Raw genomic sequence first — 16,384 nt, 5'->3', positions numbered from 1 at the left:
CAGGGAAGTTGCAGCACCTAGGGGAAGGCAGACAGCACAACACTGTATGCTATTAAATATTGGTTTAAGTCTCGTATTTGTATAAAATCAATATTGTACAAGAAACAAGCAATAAGGAACATGTACAGTACTTGCAAATAAAAAGTAATTGTTTCTGTGTATGCAAACTGTCTATGGAAATAGTTTGGAAACTTGCCCAAATGGAATGGAGATTATAAAATAGATGTTCAAATTATAACTCTTCAGATATTGAATGATTTCATCAGTTTTTTAATCTGGCTCTTAATTCTACTTAATGGCACAGATGTATGACAAGTCATTTTCTGTCATGAGATGTGAACAGAACTGGATACAAACAACGATGGGCCAGGAGCCTGTCCGCTTTGTGTTTACTGCTCTCTGAATGTGACACTACTAGCGACATCTGCCTTAAATGCACAGACAAAATCCAGCCATCTGGTTTTACTACACCAATGTGGTAAGACTGACATTGGTTTAATTTTTATTAGTAGCAACTGCAATTGCAGCACCTGTATCGACACAAGATTCTGATGAGAATCACAAAAAAAGTAATGATTACTGGTACAAAGACAGAATGCGGTCAACTGGCTGCAGCACTGATTTTCCCATGTTTTGATCCATAGGACTATCCTCCATTAAGATCTCAATAAATCAATTCATCAGCTGGTAGTCTTGCTGACTTCCCCTTCACCAATAAAAGTGGAGCAGCAAGATATTTCCAATCAAGTTTGATTTTAAGCATATTGTTTATGGATTGTTTTCTCTTTGATTTTTGTTCTCTGTGATTATTCTCAACATTAAACTGAAATGTTTCAATTTCAATTTCAAAAAGGTTCATGATGATGTACAGTATATAAAAAGAGACTATTTGCAGTGTTGAACAAAACAGGTTAAACCAAAAAACAGTTAAAAGGAAATAACTTGGAATATCTACACTGAACAGCATGGCAACATCTGCTAAAAACAAAGCAAGTTGCTTTCTTCAAAGTTATTAAGGCATACTACAGAGCAAAGCTATCACTTTCAGTAAACTACTTAAAAATAAAGAAAGTCCTATAGATAACTATAAACATAGTTTCGTTTTTTATGAGAAACAGCATGCCTAATACAATATTCCCAGGATTCTCATTTACTCCTTAAACACTTACAGTAGAATGAGTATTAACAGGACACACCACTTCTGTCCTGAATATGGTTATCCAAAGTCAGCTTCTTCCACTCGTGAAAGAAAAATCTATCTTTGGCACAATAGTTTCAGAATAGTTTTTAAAATAGTTTCTTTTTACGTGGTTTCCAACTCAACTATTATTGCTACACTTTTCCAATATATGGATCCTCTATTTAAAGCCTTATGTACTGTTGATTTTGTCAAGGATATCTTTGTTTCTTTTTCATCTTCAAGCTCTGTTGGTGCTTTCTTGGTTGAAATTTCTATCAGGCATCAGGCAAAACTGTTTTTTTTAACTCGTATAACACCAGATGACACTTGCTTAAAGCAAGTAAGCTTTCATAAGCCAGCTGCCATATCACCCTAAAGCGTTCTTTTGTGAGCCAGCTGCCATATCACCCTGCAACTCACAACTGGTAACCCAGTGAGGCTAAATATATTTGAGCCTGGTCAGTATGTGGATGGAGACCTCCTGGGAAAAAACTAAAGTTGCTGCTGGAAGAGGTGTTAGTGGGGCCAGCAGGGGGTGCTCAATCTGCAGTCTATGTGGGTCCTAATGCCCCAGTATAGTGACAGAGACATTATAATGTAAAAAGGAGCCATGCTTTGGATGAGACGTAAAACTGAGGTCCTGACTCTCTGTGGTCATTCAAAATGCCAGGGTGCTTCTTGAAATGAAAATGTCTACGTTTGAGAGCACAAGCAGCCTTTTTAATCCATACCATCCCATTCCTGGTAAACCACAGCACATAGAACTTTCTTGGGGGTATCAATATGAAAAATGAAGGATTGAAAGATAAAAAGTTAAAATAATATTTCTAAAAGGTAAAATATATTTCTAAAAACTAACACGGTAGCAGTATGTACTAACAAGTCTTTTAACATTAAAGGGAGTACATTAAAGGGAGTAAAGGGAGTTATGTTATTGCCATTGAGTGTCAGCAAAATTAAATGTTTTTGGCATAGGAACCAAGATCTTGAAGTTGCTTAAGATGAAGTTAAGACATCTACTTGTATTAAGTAACCTTATGTAATCTGTTTTTTTGTAAGTCAATTAGTATTCTGCAAACTAAAAGAAATGTATTAAAGGTTGGAAGCCAATTAGTTCATGGAGTGTTGTGTGGCACTGATCAGTTGTCAAGTTCCTGAGCATGTGAGCTCAATAAAGCTGTCTTCCTCCGGGACTCTCCAGAAATCTGATCCTTTCCTAAAATCTCAAATGAGTGAGTATGTTTATTTTGCCACACTATCAGTGAGTTGTTTGGCAAGATACTTAGTATTGAATATTTATATGGAATTTTACCACTAAAGGGAAATTTTAGTAGCTGAGCATAAAAAGAATAGGAGCATAACGCATCTAAAGGTCATAAACGATATTAATTTAGGAACATAAATATATCATCTAAACTGTATATTGCTGGTCTTGGTATTTTAAAGAAAAAATACACACCAGTATTCCATTTCTCCCTAAACATTTTAAGCATCAAAATCTTACATGTGGTTTTTTCGGAAACGTTTTTACGTGCTCCTTGCTCCTTCTGACCATTATACAGTATTCAGTACTTTGTGAGCAGAGTGATAGTTTCAAGCTTTTCTGCGAATACGCTCGATATTGGAGTAACAGAAGCATACTTTTAGAATTTGATTAATAGGGAATATAATATGGAATCTCGTATCTAAAGAAATTAATAATGTTCTAACTATATTCATGTACTGTTGCACAAACAGTAGTATAAGACTTTATGTTGAGAGGTGCTTGTCACATGATTTCTTAAGTGACTGACGTGTAACCCTGAGGATGAGTGTTCAAACCCAGCTGTTGTCATCAGTTTTCTTTTAACAAATAAACATTTCTTTGAAAAACTAAAATAGCAAATTGTATTGGCATAATAATTGTATCTTATTTTTAGTTTTTGGCCAGACCACAGCCAGGACCCGCTGGGCCCCACAGCCCCATCCGCACACACCCCTACTCCCGCACCTCACCATGCCCAGCCACCAGCTAACCTCACCATGCCCGGCCACCACTGCGTCACACCACACAGCTTCCAGCACACTGCACTGTGCACGGCCACCAATGCGTCACACCACACAGCTGCTAGCACACTGCACCATGCCCGGCCACCACTGCATCACCCCACACAGCTGCCACCGCGCCTCACCGTGCCCGGCCAACACTGCATCACACAGCTGCCACCGCGCCTCACCGTGCCCGGCCAACACTGCATCACACAGCTGCCAGCGCACCTCACCGTGCCCGGCCAACACTGCATCACACAGCTGCCAGCGCACCTCACCGTGCCCGGCCACCACTGCATCACATCACACAGCTGCCAGCGCACCTCCATTTAAATCGAAAACGTGTGTTTAATTAAATGTCTTTATTGATTCACAATCTGACAATGCAACATTAATCGTTATCTTTGTCTTCTGCATAATAATGTTCACCTCTCTGTCCAGCAAATTAACAATGGTAATAATAATAATAAACTTTATTTTATATAGCGCCTTTAAAGGTGGCTTCTCAAAGGGCTTTACAGGATAAAAACAACAGTAACAACAATATTGTATTTCATTGCACTTTGACAGATCGTCTTTAAATCAATTGTTGTCAGAATATCCCCCCATTCAAACAAGAACAAAATTGCAACAATTGCAACAATTTTATTAACAGCCTGTTTCAGTAACTTAAAGTATATATTTAAAGTAATAATTTAACAATATATGTAAGTGTTTTATGATATGTCTATGTTGTGAATGTCTGTAGATTGTATCTTATTTTTAGTTTTTGTTTTGCTTCACGTTAATTTTATAAGGGAGAGTGTCATAGAGAAGACTCCCTTACCCCCATCTTGATTAAAATCGCAAATGTGTGTGTCATAAAATACTTTTATTTTTTCACAATCTGGCAATGCCAGACAGAATTCACATTCACTGCAGCCAAATGGCCTTGTAGATCAGAAAATCAAGGAAGAAAACAATTATTGCTCCCGGCTTCTCAATGGAATTGCTTTATCTTGCTAATGCGTTAGTGTAACAGTCCGGGCGTGGCAAGCTTCTAATGTCTCCCGACTTGGGCGAAAGGAACCCGTCTTTCATTGGAAGACAATTAACATATTCTACCCTTACAGGAGAACATAATGCTGGTGCGCGGGCGCAGTGGGGTGCTGTACCAGCTGTCAACAAAAACCAGCTGCCAAGGTCTCTATGTCTACATTGTTTGTAAACAAACCGGTTTCACAGGTATTTTCAGCCACTGTTGTTTCATCAGTTGTTATCCTGTAAAGCGCTTTGAGAAGCCACCTTTAAAGGCGCTATAGAAAATAACGTTTATTATTATTATTATTAATATTGATAATATTCTTCCTCCCAGAACTTGTAAATTGTTGTTGTTATTGTTGTTGTTATCCCGTAAAGCGCTTTGAGAAGCATACTGTCCAGCATATTATATTTCATTGCACTTTGACAGATCGTCTTATAATCACTTGTTGTCAGAATATCCCCCCCTCCAAAAATCCTTTTTTGGGGTTTTGCTTACAGTAGTACTTCTCGCGTTAAGAAAGTTAGGTGTTAGCATAAACTATTAGTAATCAATAAGATTAAATTTAGCATTGTAATAAATTGTGCTAATAATAAATTCTATTCTACTCTGAGAATGTAGGGGGGAGGAAAAAGACCCGTGGTCTTTTCACTGATACATTTGTGTTAACAAAAACTACAGTATGCTTAAGAGTTGTTCAACTATTTTTTTTCAGCTCAGCCAGCGGACCGATCACAGATCAGTCCCAGTGTGTGAGATCTTGCTGTTTGATCTGTGCTTTAATAGAGAGCTTATCTCTGTAAATATATTAATATCGAGTGGTATTAAATGCAACTTTTTTGTATAAAGCTGTATTCATTTAATACCACTTGATAGTTATATTAATAGAGATAAGAATTCAAGTTGATACTGTTTAGACTTTTAATTATTTTATTTTTGTATTACAGCATCATACACATGCTTAAAAGAGAAGAGAGAAAATGCAACGTTTCGGCTGTGAAGTCTTCTTCAGGTGTGAGGGTCTTCTGCTCAAAATGAAACACTAAAATGTAATGTAGGCTCTGAACGGGTTCAACTATGATTTGGGCTTACTTGACCTCACACCTGAAGAAGGATTCACAGCTGAAACGTTGCAGTATTTTATTCCAGTAAATGTTTGTATTGTAACGCATACGGCCTCTATTGCTTCTTTTTTTTGCTTCCATTGCTCGTGAGAGCCGGCTTACCAGCGCGGTGATGTCACCGCCCTTCCCTGTGTCTAGCAGGGACTGCAGCCGCTGGGCTGATGGGAGATTCCCCTTTAGCTCAAGAGGCTGGTTCCCTGTTGAGTGATGCCAGAGGCCTGGGTTTGAGTCCCCGATGGTGGGGGGCTGACCTGATACGGCAGCAGCGAGGGTGCCCACGTGAACCCCGAAGTGTTACAGTATTATACGGTTACTTATGTTATACCGTGACACGCCCACCGCGGTATACCCTGCTCCTTTTGAATGGCTGCATCTGTAAATATAACAGATCATATAGTGAGGGTTAGCAGAATACTGTACGTTTACAGGTTCTTTTCAGAACAAAGGACGAGTGGAGACGCGATTAACAAACAAGCATTAGCTTTATTCGTTAACAACCACACAAAACCAAACACAGGATATACACGCACATGAGGAGACTGACGGTAAACGTACACATCGTTAGGGTGGTAATTACCTAACAACACACTATACTTTTACAAGACTACACAGGGCACTTGAACTACTAGGACATTATTTACACAGGTAGGGTCAGCCGCTGGTCATCGTGCTGACCCTCAGACTCTCCCCGGCTACCACTCCCAGCATGCCCAGCGGTACTACGAGCGCCTAGGGGCGCTTCCTCCTCACCACCAGGCGAGGGCGTTACAATACAATAGGAATATATTCAATAACGAGGAGTTACAAATACCAAGAGGGACATACATTCAATATACCATTCATTCATACCTATCGTAAATGAACTTTGATTACAACTTCTACACTAAATATTCAAAGGCAAGTACATCACTCATAGGAATTAAATTGATATCAACTGAGGTTGAGGTAACAATTGAATTCTTGAGCTCTAATGCAGAATGTTGAATACTCATCCAATCTATGTGGATTCAGATCTTCCGCGGACACAAAGGAACAGCAGCAGGCTATTGCTGCACCCAATTGGCGTCCTCTGGCCTCTAGTATATAGTCAATATAGTATAAATATTACTGTGTTATATATGACCTAGTGGTGAATAGCTGCCTGTTATGCCAAATCCACTAGATGGCACTACGTGGTGTATTTTTTTGTTCAGTGTAGATGCATTTCTGTAACGGTCAGATAGAATATAAAAACTGTAAAACTAAACACGTTTTTTTTGTTTTCCCCTCATGGTAGAAAGAGCCACTACCGTAATTTGTGTAGATAAAAATATCATTATATGTCAGACCACATACTCACCTGGAAATAAAGAACCCCCAAAAAATATTTGTGTCCTGTGCTGATTATTCTTTGCCAGGCTACATATATTTTATGATTAGAGAACAAGTCTTCATTTGTAAAAATAAAACTTGTGCATTGACCAGGAATCCAACCTGGGATCTTAGAGGTAACGGACAAGTACTCAAACCAAAGCATCACTCAGTTTAGTCAAGCCACAATACAATCTGTGTGTTTACAAATATCATGACAGCAAAATGTAGTTAAAACAAACATGTCAAAACTTTTCAAAATAACCACAAATGAATGAGTTAAAGATTTCAATGCAAGAATGTGGAATATTCTACCACTACCAGCTATATGATTATATTTATATAAATTAGTAGCATTAATGACATTCAGAAACTCATTTTAATTTTCAGATACTAAATTATTCCTTTAGGTTAATGATTCCATATTAATATTTTATAATACGTGTATTTAAAGAAGTACAACAACAGATTAAATTATGAAAATGTTTCCACTTACATTTTACGCACCACAAGCGCCACCTATTGATCATCTTTGGCAGTGAAGATTCTTTGGGCACTGTACTGCGGTATAGCAAAGTCATTTTGACACAGATGTGCTATCTGAGTGGTTTCATCTATATTCAAATTTACATTAGATTTGGATTATTTCACATTTCTCTGACTTTTGAAGCTATCTTTGATTAATTTAAATTTTCCACGTTGGAAGTCAACTGGAAATTTGACCTGATCTTTGTAATCCCTGAGTGAACGATCATCTTGCATATCACAGCAGATAAGTTTAAATATTCTATAATGTTTGTTGTTTAAGCATGTTTTTGTGTTGTATCAATAAATTTTATAATCTATATTTAGAATCCATGTGTGAGACTGTACATTGTTTCATTGGTTCCCGAAAGTCTTCAAGTACTAGCAATTTACCATCACAATGTTTGATTGTTATAGTAAATTAAAACTCCACATCACCTCCACTACCAGTGGCATAAAAGCATTGCTCTCTTTTGTGAATGAGAAATATTGCTTCCTTAACAATTAACAAGGTGATTTAGAAATTTTGCAACAGTATTGCAAACATAATGATACAAATCATTTAATCAATATCTAAATGTTGTCATAGATTTAGATATACAAATATCTAAAGTATATAGTAGAGTATCTGTTTATTCTTCCTAAAAACACACAACCTTGAATCAAGTGATAAGAATTTTTTAATTCAGGTCTACTAAAAAAAGATCCATCAGCTGAAATTGTTGGCATCTTATTCATACAATGTTTACTAAGATCACTTAATTCTAACACTCTCATGACTGAGTTTAATCCTGAGAAAACAAGGGGATGAATCAAGTCTTCCATCTCAGAAATATTGATTGTTTCTTTTGTTATCTGTAATTGTATCAGATAGGCTTGTTAATACATTCATGTTTTCTAGAATTGATTACTGCAGTGTCCTACTCACTTGAGCATCTAAATTCACATTGAAAAAACTTCAATATGTTCAGAATTTGGCAGCCACAATCATGACCTTGTTGTGTGCAAGCATTATGCATGTCTTTGACTCCTTGTGCTGGTTTTCTGTCAAAAATGATCTTCAAAATCCTCATGCTCACCTGTAATCTAAGTCTCTACATGGTTTGCCACCTCAGTACAGTAGGCTTGTGTTTTAAGTGAAATGTTTTAAGTGAATGTTTGTATACGTGGTCTGCGAAGAAAAAAAAATTTAATAAAAATGATGTGGGAACTTGAACAAATTCAAATCTGACACGCGCCTTAGCTACACTTTGGGAACTAAATACAGAACCTATATAGCTGCTTTCTTTATCGTGCGGCATCACCTTCAATATTGCTCATAAACCAAAAACAAAAACCAAGGGGAAAGGCAAGTCTCGAAAAGTGCCTGATTTGGAGTTGAAATTCAAGATTTCAACTTAATTCAAGTTAATGGTGGGATGACAGTGACTGGTTTGGTGCATATGAATGAATAATCTATTCATGCAACTAGAGACAAAAAGAAGGATATTCGTAAAACCTACAGTATGCATCTAATGTATTCCCTGCATTTTATTATTTTTATTTGATCTGTTTTGTGTACTGTACAGTACTGTATTTGCCAAAATTACTGTTTTCACAATATTTTAAACGATACTAATATAATTATTAATTTTATGTGTTTAAGGGATTGGAATAGGAGGGTCTAAGGGGGTGTAATAAATATATGTGATTTTCGATATACGCGCTATGTCATGAACCACATAAAATGCGAGTCTACTGTACTCTGTATGGTTTATCTGCCTGACTTCATAACATTCATTCAGCTGACTCTGGTCTCCCATATGTCCCCCAAGCTCTAGTAATTCTATGGGTGTCAGGATTTTCAAGAAGAGCATACCGTATTTTCAGGCTTTACACCATAAATATCTAAAACCTTTACGACACAACCTAACTAACAATATGTATAACCATCAGCTGTGGCATTATTTTGAATGGTCTGATAAGGATACACCTTTACCAGTAAATTTATATTATTTTTCAAAAATATTTTGTTTCTGGATATTATAAAGGTTCATTTAAGCCACTGTCCCCCAAAATGCATATACTGTAGAGGTGAGAGCAGAGCAGAGAGATCTATCAGTTTTATCAGAAAGAGTGCTGTCCCCCACACTACATACCTCAGCATCAGCCCATATTTTGGTTTGTGCAAAATGTTGGAAGCAGCGGTCTTGGAAGCTCACACAGCCTGAGGGACAACTCTGGCACACTTTTCCAAAGACTGTGGGAGAGAAACAGGGTCAAGCAATGGAATGGTTCTGAAATGGATTTGGGAACATGTAGATTGAAAAGTTTGGACTTCACTACTACCCAGCCACAAAGAAGAGAGAATGAAGGATAAATCGGGAATGAAATATGACATATGAATCTGAGGAGTGGTTAAGGAGAACAAAAGAAAGAGAATGGGGGTCCAAATAGATTGCAATTAAAATGGTAGTGTGGAAGGTTGAAATCTGTATAAAAATGGATAGGTTAAGACTGAAATATATTGCTCAATGAGAGATGGGGAAGAAGTCAGTCTAGTTTAAGGGAAATTTAGTCTTTTAGTGTCTGTAGTAAATGCCTTGGTAAAGGACACAAAGATAGGCGACTGGCGTCTCGTTGTCAGTAATGAGTACAAATCAGTATTAAGGCATTCACAAAGATGCAGTAGTATTTAGTAAAATTATCAGTTTAATCTAAGTGGAGACCAGGTAGCCATACCATGTTCCAGGCTGTCTCAGTTTGACAACCTACCGTATATGTACATGTGATATACAAGGAAAATACAACAAACATCAGAATGGTATTATGATATGAAGAAAAGACTTAAGCAAAAGATTCACTGAATGGATTTAAAAACAATGTCATATCTAACAATATAATAAGAACATTTTTCCATATCTATTAAACTTTAAATTCCCTTTTTAAATCCACCAAGCAGATACTGTGACTTGTTTACCTGAATTTATTTGTATTTTTGTAGTGTAAGTACAAAATGGTCACCCCTTTTTAGCGCCAATTTAGGGAGCAGACTCACATCTGAAGAATTGATCTGTTCCATTCACCTCTTAAGATTAATGTCCACTTATGGGAGTGTAAAGGAAGTCAATGTTAAGGATCTTGGAGAGAAGGTTGTATGTACAGTAATGGACCCTCAGAACTCCTTAACATTGTAAATATGTTTGTTTCATGTCTTGTTTATGGGTTTTGTTGTGTAATAAACAATTTTTTTGTGTTTATTTATTTTACATTAGTAATCAATGTTCAAAGGAAGAAGTCAACCCCAACCCATTTAACTGTGTCCTGTCAACACAAATTTGTTGTTAAATGTTAATATAATACAGTAGTTCTGTCCTTGAAATATCATTTACAAGGTAAGCAGTTTAGGAATCTTCACAATAAATGCTGTGATGTATCTTTGTCTATCTGATTTGGATTTTTTTATATGATTTATAATATTTAAGCAGATTTTTGTTTTTGCATTTAATAAAAGTTTTAGTGGGACAATAAAAAAAAAATGGTTTGACAATACTGGTCCTCCTACCTGAATCCACACTAATCGCAAAGACAGTGCAGAGCAGTGCTGTTGTAGGAAGACTGATCATGGTGACTCTCCTGCCACAGAACAGATACAGAAGAAACACTGAGATGTGAGTGCCAGGGTCCTGTTATAGGAGACCCCTGTATCGATTCATATTTGTGCATCAGTTCTAGCTAAACCTGTTACTTGAAAATCAGCTATAGAGCAAAATTATCATTCCTTATGAGCTTTTTGCAATAGTTTTACGTGTAATTTTATCAAATATATTTCGGCAATTATGTAACTTGTGAATATAATAAACCTTTTATGTCAAGAAGTAGAAACTCACTACTTCTACCCCACTTCACTACACCAATTAATTTAAGACACAGGACATACATATTTATTTTTGTAGCTCTTCAAAATTATGTGTAGTTGAATTTAGTTGGAGTTAATTCAGCATTAATCCCAACTACTGGTTTATCAAAATGGAGTGTGCCAGTGCCTCACCCTACAGCTGTAAAGATCAATAACAAATGGAAAACACTTGGATGTAGAGCAAACAAAAAGCAGGTACTTCACTCTTACCTGTAGGAAATAATTCTGTAGTCGTGTCACTCTGTGTATTAATGGTAGGTACCCAGGCTGTCCAGCTTTTATATCCAGATCAAAGAGGATACAGTACATGCTGTTGACAGAGCACACACACAAAATAAACATCCTTATTGGTTCATCCTTGGAATGTGATCATCTTAAGGAAATATTTTTATTTGATTTTCTTTTATTATCTATTGGTACAAAAACATTTCTTCTATTTACATATAGAAAATGGGGAACTCTGCCTTGATTGAACTGGTGAAGCAACTTTCCTTGAACCTTTTTCTGTTCTGTCATGAGGCTTTTGTCATATAATGTCATCTGTCACCCAGGTGGGTGCTGACACAAAGGTTGATTATGAATGTCCCCTCTTATATGTACAGAAAAAAATCCTTTGGGACGAGAATTCCTCAGACAAATGAATGAAACCCATTAGAACATTAATATTAACTGTCATGAACATCCAACATTATTGGTCATGTTTGTGAAAAGCAAAAATCTGGAAAGTGGGGCTTGCAGCTTTGGGGCCCTGGGTTCCCATGATTGTCTTCCTGTGTTTGCATGGGGTTCGTCTGGATGCTCCAGTTTCCTCCCACAGTCCAAAAACATACTTCTAGGTTAATTGGCTTCTAGGAAAATTGGCCCTGGTTTGAATGTGTGTGAATCTGTCTTTGTGTGTTTTGTGATCGACTGGCATCTGATCCCGAGTGTAACCTGACTTGCGCTCACTGATATAGGCTCCAACTCCCCAGTGACCCTGAATTGGAATAAGCAGATAGAAAATGGACTGATGAATAGATGTTATTTCTATTCCGTAAGCCACCTAATTCAAATTAGCTTTTACAAATTGATCTAGATATTGTGCAAAGCAGTATTATTCAAAACATTTGTCAGACTTTTTTTTCTGCCTTTGTTAACACAGTTTTGAAAAATTGAAAATGACTGTGTAATATACACAGGATTAGTTTACTGCCCTGAGTGAGGAGATGATGCTATGTTCATCTTCTGCTGAAAAGGCTATACTGCTGCAGAACATCATGGTTTTACTCAAAGGTGCGTACAATCTGAAGTCACTGATTTACTGCTTTATAAAGCTACATAAGAAATTGTTTGAGAAGCCACAACAAAAGAATTATCTAAAATCTAGGAATTATGTAATTGCTGTGTAATTATGTAAATGACACAGCATTTTAAACAAAACTGAGATTTTCTTTCAGTCTCACAAGCCACTTACAGTAATCACAAAAAAGCTTTTTTTATTGCAGATATTGTGAAAAGCAGTATTATTCACAGCATTTATAAAAAAAATATGTGAACATAATGTGTTTGTGCTGTCCTTAAACAAGAAGAGGAAAACAATATATTTTAAAATATTTCTATTTCTATTTAATTTGCTAAATGCACTGGATAAGGGAATGTCAGTGTTATTTTCTATGCCTTGCTAAAGTATTTAATGTTAAATTTTGTGCCATCTAAGCTTGTAATCATAACACTTTCAAATAGAGTATTATATTAAGAATCTACAAGTTATTTTCCAAACTTATAAAGCTAAAAACTAATAGTTATACGCAAATAAGTTTGATTTTCAAAAGAAAAAGAATATTTTGAATTTCATAAGTATTAATTGACTTCTAATTTAAACCTTAATCCATTCAGGCACATTGCATTACAGATTAGTTTGAAAGCTCATATAATTTGTGCACCTGTCTCTGTGTGTCTTCAAAGTGATTTAGCTTTATTTCAGAGTAAATGAATCTATCTTTGTAAGTTAGATACAAAGATACCGGGGCTGAGCGGTGGCTCTGTGGCTAAGGATCTGATCCTGTTGCTGGAAAGTTGCCAATTTAAATCCCACGGCCGGCAGAAGAATCCTACTCCCTTGGGCTCCTGAGCAAGGCCCTTAACCCCAACTGCTCCAGGGGTGCTGTACAATGGCTGAACCCATGCTCTGACCCCTAGCTTCTCTCCCTGTCTGTGTGTCTCATGGAGCGCAAGCTGTGGTATGCAAAAAGATAAATTCCTAATGTAAGAAATTGTATATGGCTAATAAAGTGATCTTATCTTATCTAGATATTGCATTTTCAGCCAAATCACATAATAATAAGTCACATGGCGAAAAAGGAGATGAGACAGGAATAAAGTGGAAGAGAAGTACTGTATATGAGAAGTATAAAAGAAAATGTCAAAAAACCTAATTATCTTTAGTAGAATTTCTGTGAAAACATCAGGCAAGCAGGATTAGGGATACTATCATGAACCCAACGGTAACTTTGACAACTTTGCAATGTAATATGGATGGGCAACAGATGGAAATCAGTGTTCATACACAGATTCTATTACCATCTGTTACCATTACCATTTCTCTGTCCTGAACCTGAACCCCTTCTTTGCTCCCCAATGTTAATCCTTGTGCTATCTCCCAGAGCCCTCAAGATTCAATCACTTGTCACTCCAACCTTTGCCTGTTCCCATCTTGGACACACCAGTTTGCTTATAGTGCTACCAGTAGCTGAATTAATCTTTTCTTCAAGCACATCTCCACTCTCTCTGTTTGACTTGGAAATGCTTCTTTGTCATATTCCTGAATTCATTGTTTAATCTTCTCAGTGTATCTTTGTTAATATTCTATTGTAATTGCTGCTACTTCAGAACTCTGCATCAGCATCTGTGGGTCCCATTCACTTCTTCTGGGAATTCCAACAGTTTTGTCCTCAAATCCCAATTGTCATTCTCTCAGACGGGTGATTTAGGCCAATAAAGCAAAATTAATCAAATGTCACCTCTACTGTACGTTGTCCTAGAGTTTTACAAAATGATTTAAAAAAGACTACTTAAAGCAGACATACAGTAATATTATTACTGAGTTTATTCTGCACCTCAGTTTGCACATCCACTTGTTGTTTATATAAGTGTTGCAGATGCATAAAATCAATATTTTCAAGAAACACTATCCATCATCAAAAACTTATTCCAGCCATGTCAACATACAATAAGGAAAAGGTACTTGCAAATATAATTTTCTGTTTCCGTGCATGCAAATTGCCAATGGAAAAAGCTTTGGAGATTATCAAATAGATTTGCCAAATGTAACTTTGGATACTCTAAACAGCAGGCATTTCATCTAAATTGTACAAAACTTTAGAAACTGTCCCTTAACCTTACATTTTGGCACAGATGCATGCGAGATCATTAATTGTTATGAGTTGGATGCACAGCTGTGACTAAAGAGTGATTGGCCAGGAGAAGCTGTCTGCCTTGTGTTTACTGTTCTCTGAGTGTGACACTACTGGAGACATCAGCCTTGAACACATCGTGAATGCATATTAGGCAAAATCCAGTCATCTATCAGGTTTAACTACATTGCTATGGTAAGACTGACATTCGTTTAACTTTTATTATTAGTAACTGAAATGTAGTTGCAGATCCTCCTTGATGGTAGCATAGCAAGGGAATCTGGACATTAACAACACAAAATAAGGGAGACTAAATGACCTTGATGTTACCAACCCCTGCCTTCCCTGTTGTCACTATTCTGCATATTTAACTCCCTATCAAGAGCTCCACTCCACTGAAAACTCCTCACCAGTTATCACTTATACCCACCCTCATCTGTTTGGAAGATGAGCTGCACGAAGAAACCTGTGCAGGAGAGATTTTTTGAAGTGGGAAAGCCATTGCCATGGGGCAGTCCTATGCCTTGTCATGCCTTTCACTTTTCAACCGTATAGTGTCCCATCACTACATTCGGCATTAAAACCCACACAGACCGCAGGGTGAGCACCCCCTGCTGGCCCCACTATTACCTCTGACAGCAGCAACCTTAGTTTTGCCCAGGAAGTCTCCCATCCAGGTGCTGACCAGGCTTACACCTGCGTAGCTGCAGTGGGATGCCAGATGTGAGCCACAGGGTGATATGGCTGTTAGCCCTTGTGAAATAGGGCAGGCATAACAAATATGGGTGTGATGGCATTTAGTCTCTCCACTATTTTAGCCACAAGCAGTTGTTTGTTCTATTATATTAAGTTTGTATTAGTTGTTTTTTTTTAATCTAATCTGAATTTTCCAGGCATATTTACTTCAAAACCAAGAATGAACTGTTTTTAAAGTATGCCAAGATATATCATTCCAAACATTAGAAAGTGATTCCACTCACTATAGTTCATTTTCCCATTTGGATAGACCTTTAACTTCTACTTTTATTCCATCTCCCAGCAAATGACATTATTGACTTAACACATTCTTAACAGTTCATAATGCATTTTTGCTAAAACTTGAATCAAAGGATGAATTTCACGAAGTATTTTCTTAATTCCTGGATCTTTGTAATAAAACTTGTATCTTGCAAATAACTATAAAAAATATTAGAATCTGGAAGGTTAAATATTTTAGATTAATTCTCATATGAGCCAACCCCTCTATCAGTAATCATCTGCTCATAACTTAAAAGTGTCATCTAATATATCTAGCTTAAAGTCTTGGTCAGTTTTTATTTCTCTTAAATAACTTGAGAGAGTTTTATCTGCTTACTTTTGTAAACAATTCCGTGCTTGTAAATCACTCTGAATAATTATATTTTCCACAGTTTTAAAGAATTATCTAATTTTGGTGGAATTCTCTCTGTTGAATTTCCATCCTTCTCCATTTAACTACTAAGTCCTTATTCATACATGTCAAAGCATGTTGTATCTATATCGCTAAATAATAACTACAGTACTTAGATTTGGTTATACCGACCCACCCATTGCTTTAGACTGCTTAACAATCTTAAGCCTGACAATTTAACCCAGTGTTTAAAAATTGTATTTAGGTACAGTATATTTATTGGTAAAAACTGAAAAAGAAACATAAGTCTTTGAAGAACATTTATTTTTATAGTTTCACCTCTTCCTGTGAGGTAACAATTTCCATCTATTTAATTCCTCTTTATTTTCCAGTGTCCTAAAATTATTTTTGTCCTCAACATGGAAATGCCACAGTTCTTCTTTTGCTGGGATAAGTGTTGGTACTCAATTTTGACTAATGTGCTGGAATCATATTTT

At 36.6% G+C, this 16,384-nt stretch overlaps 1 long non-coding RNA gene across 1 annotated transcript; it reads right to left on the bottom strand.

Moving 5' to 3' along the window:
* Positions 1-9,301: 9,301 nt before the first annotated feature.
* LOC148657221 (uncharacterized) lies at positions 9,302-11,367 on the bottom strand. The gene is made up of 3 exons (XR_015940900.1): positions 11,337-11,367; positions 10,773-10,843; positions 9,302-9,467 (listed from the first exon to the last, which is right to left on the bottom strand). It is a non-coding gene; the product is annotated as an uncharacterized LOC148657221 (long non-coding RNA).
* Positions 11,368-16,384: the final 5,017 nt, after the last annotated feature.

The sequence above is a fragment of the Lepisosteus platostomus genome, chromosome 8, assembly GCF_059453375.1.
Source record: "Lepisosteus platostomus isolate fLepPlt1 chromosome 8, fLepPlt1.hap1, whole genome shotgun sequence".
Taxonomy (NCBI): Eukaryota; Metazoa; Chordata; class Actinopteri; order Semionotiformes; family Lepisosteidae; genus Lepisosteus; species Lepisosteus platostomus.
Note: the sequence above shows the minus strand (reverse complement) of the source record. Positions and strands in the feature narration are given on the sequence as shown.